The sequence below is a fragment of the Aedes aegypti genome, chromosome 1 (genome assembly GCF_002204515.2).
Source record: "Aedes aegypti strain LVP_AGWG chromosome 1, AaegL5.0 Primary Assembly, whole genome shotgun sequence".
In the NCBI taxonomy this organism is placed as follows: domain Eukaryota; kingdom Metazoa; phylum Arthropoda; class Insecta; order Diptera; family Culicidae; genus Aedes; species Aedes aegypti.
Genome location: NC_035107.1, coordinates 189,935,051 through 189,949,674, shown reverse-complemented (window position 1 = coordinate 189,949,674; position 14,624 = coordinate 189,935,051). Strand labels below are relative to the sequence as shown.

Here is a 14,624-nt window from a genome sequence, read left to right as displayed (position 1 = left end):
TATAAATATCCCGTTATATTGCCACGGAAAGACAGATAATTTACAGAATTGTTATCTTATGTCGTTTTGGTAGTAAATAGGTAATAAACATTCCTTTATGTTTGAATATTTTCAATTGGATTGTATATTTGACCGTAGAGAAGATGAGTTATTTAGTTTTCTAACAGTAAAAAATGTTCACATTACAATGATTACTGAAATCTAGATCCATTCTTGAGTGATTACTGAAATCTAGATCCATTCTCAAAGTAATAATTAAATTTTACTTGTAACGAATTTCATTCGCTCCGTACGAATCTATATTATTGGAATATTCGTAGTTCTATGTCAAATCGTACACCAATTATCAGAACTCCAAGCCTGAAAAACTTCCTGTAATAGCTGGTGTTCCTCAAGGCAATATTATGGGATCCATTTTGCCACATCTGACTACCTGATTGGTTTTAGGAATGTTAAAAATCTTTGTTTGTGGATGATGGTCAGATAAATTTAAGTATCTAGGATTCAAGCTATATAAAAAAATAACACTGATTCAAGCCAATCGTAACACATGTATCGACTTATCAACATATAATTACAAATTTGTCTTAATAACATACATGGTCGATCTAAGAATTTGTTTGTTGTTAAAAAACAAACAATTTTTTAGATCGACCATGTTGTATGCTGTACCAATATGGATTAGTTGTTGTTATACCAGGAAATAAGTTCTACAGATGATTCAAAATATTTTTTTAAAATGATTCTAAAGATCCTAAATTCTAAATTTTACTGGATATTCTGCGTTAACCAAGAGCACTATACAAAGGAAGCATTGTATAGTGCTCTTGGTTAACACAGAATATCCAGTAAAATTGTCAATGAGCAATTTTCGAAAAAAAAAATCTTCTATTGCCACGATAAGTACTTTGTACATTCAGGTTAAGTTTGGTTATGTTCAGTGAGAATGATGTTTAATCTCATAAGCCTCAATTGACTTCTGTGACAAGTGAAATGTAACGTATTGTTAACAACATATCTATAATAGTCTAATCTATTTGTACCATATTAAGATTAAGTGTTGCCGAACACATATTGATAATGGACCTCATTACACAGCGTAACAAAAATGAAATTTTTGCGTGTCTCAAGGATCAAATTATGTGTCTCTAGTAGACTTGGGGTTTCTGTATCTGATGCCGTTCTCAGAAATCTTCCAGCACGTCACAATTTTTAGCTACAGGTCTTCAAAGTTGGGTAAAACACTGTTTTCATTGATGTTTATATTAAATTTAAAGCATGATTTATCAGACTTTTAAGTGATCTAATCCAACAAGCATGGAAACATGTCTTTAACTTTCATTTCAGATTAATTTGGTTGAAATTGCATGATTGTAGTCGCCATACAAAATTCTTCGTTTCTCTTATATGAAAAAATACAATACTTTTCGTAACCATAAAAAACTAAGTTTTGAACATCGAAAGTATTATGAACTTTGTTGATAATAATTGTTATACACATGAAGTTTAAATTCTGTGGCAAATTAAGCAAATAAATTGCCATACAAGCTGGCAAACTTGCACACAAGTTGGCTGAAATCGTCAAATTTAGCAGTTTCAACAGTAAATATCTCAAAAACTAGACGTGCTATGAAACTTTTGAAAACGGCAATGGATTCAGCAACCCTTAATTCAGTGAATAGCGGTATTTTGGTGCTTGAGACAAAAACGTGTGAAAAAAGTGTTATCAAAGATACCCCGTTTACGGTGTTGAATTAACATTATTTGAAAACAACATACATTCAAATTTTCTAATAATAATTTCTCTTTTACTTTCAGGTTGGTTCCGAGCTTCCCATAAATGTATCATTTAACAGATATATTTCATGTTATGTTGTAAGTACGCGATTCAAACATAAACTTCAAATTGGAACGTTTTAAAAAGCAAATGCTCCTGGAGTTCATCTGTATGATCATTGTTCTAATTTAATAATTTCACAGCAATTACTGTTTATCAAAAGCATGATAACAAAAAATATTATACGATTGTTTTGTTTCTATCATTTGTTTTTCAACACAAAGAACTAGAGGAATTTTGAAGGGGGGTCCGTAGCCTTGAGGTTACGCTTTCGCTTCATAAGCGGAAGGTCATGGGTTCAATTCCCTGAACCTCCACAAAAAAAACCGTCCAGCCACCAGAAGACGCCGCACGGAGGACCGTGATTTGGGGAGCACATCCATCCTCCGTCAGTATCAGATGGTGACTGAGACAAACTGACCCTCTTCGAAGGCAGCTAGCCCTAGCCTCAACGACTCAGGAACACTGCAAAATGAACCACCGCAAGAGCAATGGACTATGGCTTATGGAAATCGATTGGAATAACAGCAGAGCTCGATGTGAGAGTAAAAAGAGTAGAAGAGAGTGAAAGTGGATGTAAATATAGATTAGTTAAAAATAGATCTGTATCGGTATAGAAGGTACAGATGAACTGATTCCGGCACAGTAGTGGCCACGAGCACAGAGTGCCTTTAAATAAATAAAAAAAAAATACTAGAGGAATTTTACTTAACTTACTTAAAGTGTGACAGTTCGGCTACACGTTTTTGTTATGTTTGCTGAAAAATACATAATAAATTTTCATCAAAAAATTGCCCAAAACAGGTTTATTGTAATATACCCAAAATAAAGGTTTTTCGCAAAACTAAGTAATAATATAGACTCGAACTTTTGTCCTGCTGTTTCGGACATTTGCCCTACCATGGGTCCAAACTGGGTTCAATGCATTTATGGGAAAACTAATGCACCTCAAAGCATCCCTGTGATAGACCTAGAAACGCTTTTATATATTAAATCGATATTATTTTAATTTTGTTCCATGCAATTGAAATTCGATTGACAATTACAATTTTCATGTCTAAAAACAATATATAGCCTTAACTTATTCAAATATTAATTGATTTTCATAATATTTGGAATGAAAGTCACTTGCTTGAATAGGAATCGTTTTGCCATGCCATTTATAAAATTTGTTTTCAATCGAACTGGAAATTTGAAAAATAAACACGTCCTACTCGAAGGTTTGCCTCACTTTACTCTATTGTATTTAAAGTTAACTGCTCTTGTCCTCTTGTCCATTGATTCTTCCGGTGGCTCTCTACGGGCACGAAGCGTTGACGTTGAAAGAGTCAGACCGGAAAGCTCTCGGTGTTTTCGACCGTAAAGTGCTGCGGACAATTCTCGGTGGGAAACTCGAAAATGGTGTGTGGCGCAGACGCATGAATCACGAGTTATATCAAGTGTACAAAGATGCGAATATTATCAAGCGTGTAAAATACGGCAGACTTCAGTGGGCTGGTCACTTAGTGCGAATGTCGGAAGAAAGAATTGCGAAAATAATACTCAGCAGGGAACCAGGTAGAGGTCGGCGGCTTCGGGGAAGACCACGAATACGCTGGCTGTACGCAGTGGAAGAGGACCTGGCGACCCTAAACGTTCGGGGCAACTGGAGAAGTTTCGCCCAAGACCGACGAAGATGGAGCTCTACAATACGCCCGGCAATGGCGTGACGCTACGCTGTAGCCATCAAGTAGAGTGTCCAATTTCCCGGCCATTTTGCTTGTCCCGGGATTCGGGGTAGAAATTGATGCTTGTCCCGGGAAATTCCGGGATTTCTAAAACATTCGTTAAAAATTGTATTTTCGTTGAAATGGAAGTAAAATTTCAACTTCACAATGTGTTTACAATTAAATTTAAAAAGAAAGATTTTTTATCAAGATAAACAGTTGAATTTAAAAATGAATCACAACAAATTTGTTCTAATGATGTTACAAAAAATAAATGTTTAGCTTAGTTAATTTTGGGTATGTTGGGAAAGTTAACGAATTTTTTATTACCTTGGCCTGCTCTGATTCCATGTACCGTGTATTTGAGAATTATGTCGATTTTTGTATTTGTAATCATGTATTTATAACTCATTTCTCTAACTGATTGTGACAAACGTTAGCATATTAAGTGGATTTTAGAATGCCATGACAAATCTATATAAATAAAAATGGAGTGATGTTTGTATGTCACGAAATGACTTGAGAACGGGTCAACGGATTGACGTAAGTTTTTCACTGTTACACTCCACAAGGGATGCGACGTGTTCGTGCGAGGAGAAAGTTCAGGAAAGTGTCCGAAATAATTGGGAAAACGGGAGAAGACTAAGGTGTAATTTTGTATGGGGGGATTCTTGACGTTTTCAAACAGCCTACTTGATAGCAAGACGAAGTTTGCCGGGACCACTAGTGTGAAATAAAGTTGCACACACAAACAATCAAATATAATTTAAGAATGCCTATTCCGTTTTTCAGTCATTTCTGCAAAATAGCTGAATAAAATATATGATTGAATTAAGATGAACTTTGTTAGTTTAACTTATAGATGTTTCAAAACGTCACCCTCCAAACGGGATCAGATACACGGTATTTGGAACAAATGCATGTACAATATAGTACCGTAATCCGGAGGCAAATTGATCACTGGGGAGAATTTGATCAGGTCGGTACCAGAAAACATTTCCTCCCAAGGATGCTAGAGGTTGCGATGGCACCACAGACATTCCATATTTTCTGGTTTATAGATGTCTTATGATGATTTCGGACTATTTCGTTTTTATTATGATCAGTTTTGCATTGGAATATTCACACTTTTTGAAGGTGTAAGCAATACAGATGGAAATGTCGTTGCTAAAAAATCCACTGGTGCTATGCCTTTATATCAACTTTGAGTGTTTAAAATGTTGTACAAGATTAAATATGAACTACTGAACTCATTTTTAATATCATACAGCATAGCAAATATAGTTTTTTGCTCATAAAGCCGTTTATTCTCAAACAATGTGCTCATTTCAAGGGAAATTGCCTACATTTAGGCGCATTAGGCAGATTTTCAATGTTTAATTTTGCAATATTAGTTGTAAAATAATGATCAATGCCCCCAGATTACAGTACATATTTTTTTTTGTGAAATATATAAAAAAAGTCTACTGTAGTATATATTATTACAATTAAAGAACTTGAAAATATCAAATATTATTTTTCTCTCTGCTTCTTGAGTTTTTATTTAACCTCATGGCATAGCATGGTGATTAATTTTTTTTCTTAGTAACGTGGCAGCGTGTCAAGCGGGCGTGATGTGTTTGTCATGCAAGCTTAGAGTGACGCAATATACTACATAGTGCCGCGTAGTTGAAGAAAATGAAAATGCATGAAATGCATGATGCCCATTAATTACGTAACACATTTTTTGGGATTTAACAACCCCCCTCTCCCCATAGTAAGACTTTTTGTATGTAGATAAAAGATTATTTGTACGGCGCGTTAGAAATCTCAATCTTATTTATTTTTGCGTGATGTAAACACAATCATTAGTGAAATGTTTCACGAGTGCAGTGTAGCATATAGTGTGAAATGGAAACCGTGTGGTCATCAGAGAGCCTTTAACATCCAGTTCATCAAGAGTTACAAATCTACATGGGATCCCAACTAATTTGGTGAGACTGTTCTAATTTATATTGTATTTATTTATATTATTATATCATACTAGTGGTCCCGGCAAACTTCGTCTTGCCATCAAGTAGGCTGTTGAAAAACGCCTTGAAATGCCCCGTGCAAAATTGAGGTTCCGTTCAATCCTGTTTTTTTTTTCAACTTTCCCGTTAAATATCATTTGCTTTTTATATACACAAACACGTCGGAACACTTCAGAAACATAACTATGGAAGAGTTTTCAAAATCCGACATCCCGTTCTCAAGCCATTTCGTGACATACAAACACCACTCCATTTTTATTTATATAGATATAACTGGGTTGGGAGGGACCACCAGGGCACCCGAATGAAGCGATTTGGACAGGGAGCTTGGGACTGCCTCCTCCCTGTTGTTAACATTTCGTGGATTGAGGGTGGGCTTTTTTTTACCCCATCTATTGGGAGTATTCTGTCAATCGAGGGCTTGATTGTACAGTTGTTCGTGAAAACTTTCTTCTGGAAGGAGATTCTTTTCCCCTGCCGCGGGTTTCGTGCAAGTGTCTCTGCTTGCGGGTCCGCACATCCATTTTTGGCCCTTCATACAGGAGACTGACTGATCACGAACAACAGTACAATCTTGATCAAATCGCTTTTCAGATTATTCCAGTGCTATAGGCAGATGCCTTGCTACAATAGATGGTAGTATACATTATCATCATCATCAACCTCATGGCATGGTATGAATGATAATATGGTGAACATTTAAGTCCACAATTTGATCCAGAAAATTTGGAAATTCATCATCATCATCTTCTAAGTACAAGAGAAATGTTTTGAAGATCATTGAAAGTACTGTACTGGGACAATACTTGAATTTAATTATTGTAATTTTGAGATCCAGATTGGTTTACAGTTATGATAACAACTAATGTTGTAAAGAAACGCAATAAAAGAAAAATCAGTTTTTACTAATTTGGTAATTTTGGTCTTTTATGACAATAATTACCTTTTTATTTTCTCTTGTTTATGATGCTTTCCTATTTTATTGAATTAAGTTAGCGACTGATAAAAATATCAATGATTTGTATTAAAATATACTGGTTTTCATCAAATTTTACATTCAACCCGGGAAATCCCGGGATTCCCGGGCAGAGAATGGCAGAAAACTCGGAGCGGTGCAAAATATGCATGTGCTGCACCCGACTTTTGCGTGCGTCTCCTGTTTTTGTTGAGTGACACAAAAGAAGGTGCGAGTATTGCCGCAACTGTGTGTGAGACAAAAGATAGCTCCAGCTCTACTCTTTAAAACTCTTGGAGTAAAGCACAATGTGCTTCGTTTGGTGCTTTTCATTGGAAACATAATTGAGAACGAATGTTACTGACGGTGGTGTCGAATCGTTTTTGCTTGCTCTACACTTCAAAATCATTTTAGGGTTATGGCCGGGAATGGCCATTTCCGACACCCAACTACCCCCTCGTAACGAATTTTGTACGAATATTTTTCAAATTTTGTAAGAGCTGTAACATCTTAAGGACACCCCCCCCTCCCCTTCAGCGTTATGAAATTTGTGAATGGGCCCTTTCGTAGAAAGCACGTGAATTTGAAACTAGGACGTAGGACATTTCTTGCAATGTTCGGAAATTATTTTGTAATTAGAGGCCGTTCATTAATTAAGTAAGGAGTTATGTGTAGGGTGAGTCATGTTAAGGGGGCAGGAAGTTGTTTGTTACGTGCTAGACAAATTATTTTCAATTTCATACAACAAATCTTCCCTCGGGATAGGGGGTGTCAAAATACCGACAAAACTCTTGACACTTCCGAGGAAAAGCAATTCTCGACTTCGCTTTCCTTGTAAAAAATCTTACCGCTTTTGCTCTTCCCGCATTTCATATTTGCGTTTCAAACGCACACAGCAATAACATATGTCGAATTCGTTTTTGAACCTAGGTTTCAACCCCAACCCGATTCAGGTTCGACCGAACTACAATTTGCTTGAAGTTGGTTTGTTTATGTGTTGACCACCGATCCAGTTCCTATAAACAAAAACGACAATAAACACAACGATCACGTGAAAGTTTTGTCAGATATATTGCTGTGTGCGTTTGAAATGCGGGAATGCCAAACGCGGTAAGATTTTTCACAAAGATTCTTTGATTCTTTGATTTTCTTTGCTTGGTTGGCGGTGATATCGATCATGGTTGCTAAGAGTTCTTTGATAACTTTGTATAACCGCATTCGATGCGCAATTAGAGAGATTTGCACGTCAAACGCAAACAGCAATATTGAATCTAATCAAAACAATCGTTTGTTCAGGAAATTGTCAAAACTCCTGGTCAACACGAAAAGTATACCGAAGTCGTCGAAATTATCGAAGTAGGATAAGTAATCCATTAGTTGTGGATGTTCCTATAGTTTTGGTAACGCCATTCTCACTGATTTCATTGCATAAACCACAGAATTGACACTGTCAATCGACATATTGGCTTGTTGATACACGAAATAGTTGAAAACAGCGTGCAAATTACTTGAATGTTGATGAAATATCACTAAAATTGGTAAAACTTTTCTTACTTGTACCAATAGTTGCGGTAAAGTGTTCCTATAGTGGAGGATCCCATAAGGAAACAACGGATACCGCAACTATAGGAACGCAAATTAAAAATATACAGTGTAGGTACTATTTTTCACTGATATGCCGTTGGCTACTGCGATGAAATCATTTTTCTCATTAAGTCGTTTCTTCCCGTTACAATATTAATATGTTCATTGATTGCGCTTCTTGAATTTAAGCGGTTAAATGAAGATCAATCGTACTAAGTACCTCCACTATTGGTACATCTACCTTGTGTGTGAGGCGAAATCATGTATGATTTATGAAGTAATCAAACGTTCGTGTGGTTTGTTTGAGAGTGGCGTCCATCCGTACTCCGTCATCAAAGCAAATTTATGCTATGTGAGAGAGCCTTGCCTAATGCTCAGAGCGATTCTTAGCAACGGCACATGGGAGTTTAAGCACACAAAAAAGAATGGGTGCAACACAACCCATATTGCACTAGCACGTCTCTTTCAAATTGAACGTGCTGTCTCCCGGCAGCGCGTGCTGCACCGAAAGAGTTTTGAGTCGCACCCTATCCCTGTTCCCGGGACGGCATCATTAATATACCGGGAAACGGGAAATCCCGAAATTTCTCAAATCCCGGGATATTTTGTCCCGGGATGGACATTCTACCATCAAGGTATCAAGGGTAGGTACTCTTGTCCTTTCGACCTTTTGTCTTTCGATTTTCTGTCTTTTGACCTTTTGTCATAGATTCCAGTTGATAACTGTGGAAGTACTCATAAGAACATGTAGCAGTCAGGAATTTTGTAAATAGTTTTGTATATAATTGGTGTAATTGGGCCCAGATAGCCGTAGCGGTAAACGCGCAGCTATTCAGCATGACCAAGCTGAGGGTCGTGGGTTCGAATCCCACCGGTCGAGGATCTTTTCGGGTTGGAAATTTTCTCGACTTCCCTGGGCATAGAGTATCTTCGTACCTGCCACACGATATACACATGCAAAAATGGTCATGGCATAGTAAGCTCTCAGTTAATAACTGTGGAAGTGCTCATAAGAACACTAAGCTGAGAAGCAGGCTCTGTCCCAGTGGGGACGTAACGCCAGAAAGAAGAAGAAGATGGTGTAAATAATGTGAATAGAATAGGTGGTAAGAACATGTAGTCTTTAAGAATGAATTTGAATTTTGAAAAGTATTCCCTTAGCGTAGGCAAACGAGCATTAAACTACTTGCAAACGCTTCCCTGGGTCGAAGCCATTTGTTTTCTCGATAAGGTGGGAAAGGGAAGGCAGCACGACTAGCATACAAGTTATCCAATGTAACTGGGTAGTCACGACAGTACACGAAGACTTTCGGGAAATGACGTACTTCCGGGTGCGTTCGAGATACACTTTCCCTTATCTGAGGCTTCACAGACTCGATCATTTCGTCCGTGATCATCCAAAGAGTTGGAAGTGTCCGCGTTTGCTATTAGTGTTTTTCGTGTGCCAAAGTAGGTGTTAGAAAAGTGATGTTAAGTATAGTTAAATAGTTAAATTAATGTTTCGTTCTAGTAGTAGGCCAAAAAGTGTGCGTGAAGAATTGTGTGTGCAGAGGAAGAAGCTAGAAGCTCATAAAATAGGTGAGAATTTGTGCTCTGAATGTGCTCTTCGTGCCAGTGCTTATGTTCCGTGTTCTGCCAGATTGGCTTGTATTTCCCGCCCACAGTTCTTCGCACCCAAGCGCGACGTTTCTTCCCCAACGGACGAGGAATTCCTGGCCCCCGCGAACCAGCCAGAAGCGGACGGATTCGCCACTATATCGGTCCGAGGAGGCCCAGGGGACCTTCACGTGGACGGAGTCCACCAACCGGATTGCCAATCGACCGGTAAGGCAGTAGCGACAACCGAAAGACCGCCATCGCTTGGGTAAGTCAACCACCATTTCCATTTTTTATCACGCCGTGACGTGTAAAATATCTACGACAGCCATCAACCAAGCCGGTGAGAGCATCGACCTGTCGAACAGGTCATCGACTGCCGATTGCGTTCAACCGCAGCAATCTGGTGAGTCAAACCATTCTTTTTCGGAACGAAGTGCGGCGTCCGGTGAGGGCGCCGCGGAGGATTTTTTTGTGCCAGTCAAAGACTGAAGAACCAATGTGCCATTAGCGCCAAACAACCATCAAGATCGTTTGAAGATCGAGACCTATTTCGATAGCGTCTTGGGATCCGCCTTCGGACCCGTGAAAATGCGTGCGTGAGTCGTTTTCGTGACCGCCGCAAAGCAAGCTTATCACCAGGAGCGCAGACGGATATGTAGCTGAGCTTCCTACACGTGACGTCACGTAGAACGTAGAGCACTGAGCACAGTAGATTAGATAGGGAGGAGTTAAGAGAAAGCACACACAAGCTAGGAGGAAGGAAGAAAGAACGAAACACAAACAGATAATGAGTGCGAACTGAATCTCTGTAATAAACATGTATGTTATCCTAGGTATTTAAACAAATATATCTGTTTCCATGTTGTATCCGTAAATATATGCACGTTATGAGTTTCTTCCCTAGCCATTTAGTTGTTTAATTGTATTTAACGTCACAGCGCGATTTGTAGTTTGATGTCCCGTCCCCCACATGATTGAGTTTGTTTTGGTGGGTTCTGATTCTCTTCCAGTTCGGTGAGATGCAGGGATTGAATCCTGAGAAAATTGAGTGAATCGCTCACGTATCGCTCTCTGTAACTATCATAACATGCTGCACATTATGAGAGACTGTTTATCGTATACTGCTACAACTTTGATCAGATTGGGGGGATAGTAGTGTATGATAAAACCCCTCTGAACATGCTCCAAGCCTGGGGGACACTATTGCTATTGGAAGTTCGTGGATTGTTTATCGTGCCAGTAAAGAAAAATACCTATCCCCAACGGTAAACAAGCGAGTAAAATGGGTTTTATCATCGCTCTCTCTTTGGGGCTCTCGCTCGCTGCTTCCATTTATCAGACTTGTTACACCTTGCGATACAATGACGATCGTGGACCGCAACAGATGGGATGTTTTTCTTTGCTTGCTTTGATCGTGCTTCATATTCAAATGAGAGCGAATTCTGCAAAGCCTGGTGAGATGACCATAGGTGAGTTGAGAGAGTTTGCCGGTGATGAGAACTTCTCTCAAGTGAGATGTTAGGGGTACGGGTGGTCTCGCACCGATTCTCTGAGTGTCGTCGTGCGTATACGGTTATGTTGCGATAATAGGGTTTTCCCGTTTGGCCGTTTTAGTTCGTAGCCAGCTGGAACGATCCATAAATCCTTTCAAGGAAATTAAATGGACTCGCCCTCAGGGAAGTCTCATCCGGGCAATTAGAAATTGGACGCGTGGTCTCCCTAGTGGAGTGGCGCTTAAGCTGCGTGTTTATGAAGCGGATCACCCTGTTGGCTACATTAAACTGAGAAGCAGGCTCTGTTCCAGTTGATAAAAGCCAAAAAGAAAAACAAGCTATATGAAAAAATAAAAATTAAGCTTTCGATCTGTGATTAGCTATAGAACAAATAAATTGATCAAGAATTAGGTGTTTAATGCATCTGTACCATCATTCGTAATGTACTCGATTACACAGTTTGTAATCTAGGGTACCATCGTTGTTCATTCTGGCAACAGGGATTTATCTCAGCTGCATTGTCTAAAATTTTGCAATAGGAGGCACTGTAATGTTAAGGACATTTTGAGCTAATATGAGTTCAATAGCTTTAAAACAAGGAGCCTTCCTTAGCCGAGAGGTTAGAGTCCACTGCTACAAAGCAAAGCCATGCTGAAGGTATTTGGGTTCGATTCCCGGTCAGTCCAGGTTATTTTCGTAATGAAAATTTCCTGGACCTCCCTGGGCATAAAGTATCATCGTACTTGCCACATGACATATAAATGCGAAAAAGGAAAATTTGGCGAAGAAGTTTCTCAGTTAACAACTGTGGAAGTGCTCTGTCCCAGTGAGGACGTAATGCAAAGAAGAAGCTTTAAAACATATAACGTTGACCTTAATTGAAAAGACGATCTAAATTATTACCCTACGAAATCAAAATGAATATCAGCCATTTACTCTAATGGTTATCTTTTTCTGTTTGGCATATTTTGTTCTGCTCTCCATTGCTTAAACTTCTGTAATCTCCCTTTTCCTTATCTTATCTTCCCACTACGCATTATCTGATAACGCTAAAAACAATCATTTATACATTAGATACCTACTCAAAGGGTGTCTAGATTGTCAATCCAGATTCAATAGTCAGTATAATTCTGTCATTGATAGTAGTCATCAGGTCAAACTGAAGAATGAATGGCTTTCTTTCATTCATCATACTTTTGACTGCATTCAGTAGAGCAATTGAGGCATCATTCCTTGCCATAGGTACACGATTACCAGGTGCAATGAAATCGTACAATACCAACATTGAAGTGACATTATGAATGACACCAACCTGTCTAATTTTCAGGCGATAAGCTTCTTTACTCGTTCCGGCTACAAAGTGGACCGTATGCGGAAGCCACAGATATCAGGCTAACCTTCGATTATCGAGTCGAAGATTTAATTCTGGGTCGTGAGTTTTTAACCATGATTAACTTTACTCGACCAGATGATGATCTGTTGCCGAACTACTTCGAACGTGCTGAGCTAAACTCTACACACTTGTTCATGACGCCTGTCCGAAGGAGTGTTACCAGCTGGTGGCTGCAGGGCGATTTATATGGATTCAATGAGGAGCTATTTCCATCGAACTGAGCTGCAATAAACAGGGACCACATGTGATGACATATGACGTGAATTAAAACTCATTCAACCGAATTTGTCTACCGGGAGCAACAAAGTTTGGCTACGCGCCAGACTATGTTTTCCGATATAACGTGGGCAGACGTTGTTGTCACCATCATCATCCGCAGATGTAGTGTAAACTATAGTACCTGGACAAATGAAAGTTTGAAGACACACTGAAGTTACACTGCGGAACACGTTTTTCTCTCAAGCACCAGAATACCGCTTTTTACTTAACTAAGCTGTGGATTAGAGTTATGCTGATACTTCTAGATACATTCGTCAGCTACAACTTTTCCGAAGACCGTAATCAAATCGATAAGATAAAAAAGTGAGTACTTGAACATGAAAACATGTGCCTTCGATAAACATGCGATAATCTTGTTTCATTCTTGATAATTGTTGCCATAATATTTCAACTGTTTTTGCTCAATTGTAATATAAAATATTTGTGGCACTGTACGGATATTGAGCTTCATTAGTTGGTAATATCGTTTATCATTGATCCAGTTTTATCTCATGAAACAATGTAAGGTAAATGTAGATGTATATTATATATCAGCAGTTTTCCCATGAAAAATGAATCAACCGCCTGCGAGCGTCGCGATAACACCAAAATGTGCCTTTCAATTGGGGAGGGAACACCCGTGACCATATTTTCTTTTATCTTCATTTTTTACAATGGGCTTGCATTCCACATGATCGGTTTTAATTTTTTTATAAAGGCTCATCTTGAACCACATCAGAGAAGCACATGCTATTTCCATCGCCCGAAATCAAGTGTATTGATCGATGGAAATTTTTAGTCGGGTTTAAATAGCATATACGCATTTAAAAGAAAGTAAAATACATTCCATATGGTTGTGTCTGAAAATAGAAATAATATGATATTGAACATAACGTCAACGTGGTGATTTATCCTTTAAAAATATCTTCTGTGACATTCAATTACAAAATCAATGAAAAAGAATACGGTATGTATGATTCAAAAATAGGGTGCGTACTAGCACATAGAAATGCTTGATTAATGAAGCAAATACTAGATTGGCAAGCTCTATCAAATTGAACAATCACAACAAACGCAATATATACTTAGTATTACTATATAATTATATTCGATTAGAAAATGGTCAGCCCTTTGTTGAAATAAAATACACACTGAAGCTTCATTTTGTGTCACATTACGAATCGCTTATTCAATCCAATATCCGAAAATTCCTTATCTTATACCCCTAAAATCGAGATACAGTCGATGGAGAGGAGAATGGGTCAACACATGATTTGAAGTACCTCTGCAAATATTTGAAATAATGGTACACACTTAAAAATTATTCGCTTGCTCGGCATTTGAAATTGCTGAACTTACTCGGCTTCCACACATTTTGCTGAAAACTCAGCTAAAAAATAATTGTAACCGAGTTACGGCAACACCTTAAACTGAAATCTCGGTTAACTCTATTTTTACCCGTAACTCGGCAACAGTGAGTGCCGAGCACCAACGTTAAAAATGTTTTCGCCGAAGTCAGTTGTCTTGAATGCTGATATATCGGTTTCCACTTAGGTTTACCGAGATTCTCAGCATTTTGTTTAACCATTCGCCATTTTGTTTCCATTTCGGTTCGGAAAAGTGTGTCGGTCGTGCATAAGTAAAAGTTCTGAAAATATAGTGAAAAAGTTCCAAAAATGGTGCCAAATTCTGAAAACTGTGAAGCGGGAGTTGCGTGCTTTTTCTGTTACGAAGTAAATGTACTTGGCAGAATTTCAAAGTTGAGTGCCTTATCCGGAGCAGGCCAT

General features: G+C 38.4%; 2 protein-coding genes and 1 long non-coding RNA gene across 8 annotated transcripts in view; 2 read left to right on the top strand and 1 right to left on the bottom strand.

Annotated features, from left to right (window-relative positions):
- The window catches only part of LOC5577522 (tubby-related protein 4), a 291,601-nt gene that overhangs the window by 195,126 nt on the left and 81,851 nt on the right, over positions 1-14,624 (top strand). The gene's annotated exons all lie outside the window — the stretch shown is intronic.
- LOC5577518 overlaps positions 1-14,624 on the bottom strand; it is a 50,968-nt gene that overhangs the window by 21,421 nt on the left and 14,923 nt on the right. The window lies entirely within an intron of this gene.
- LOC5577519 lies at positions 12,290-14,014 on the top strand. The gene is made up of 2 exons (XR_002502746.1): positions 12,290-12,443; positions 12,514-14,014. It is a non-coding gene; the product is annotated as an uncharacterized LOC5577519 (long non-coding RNA).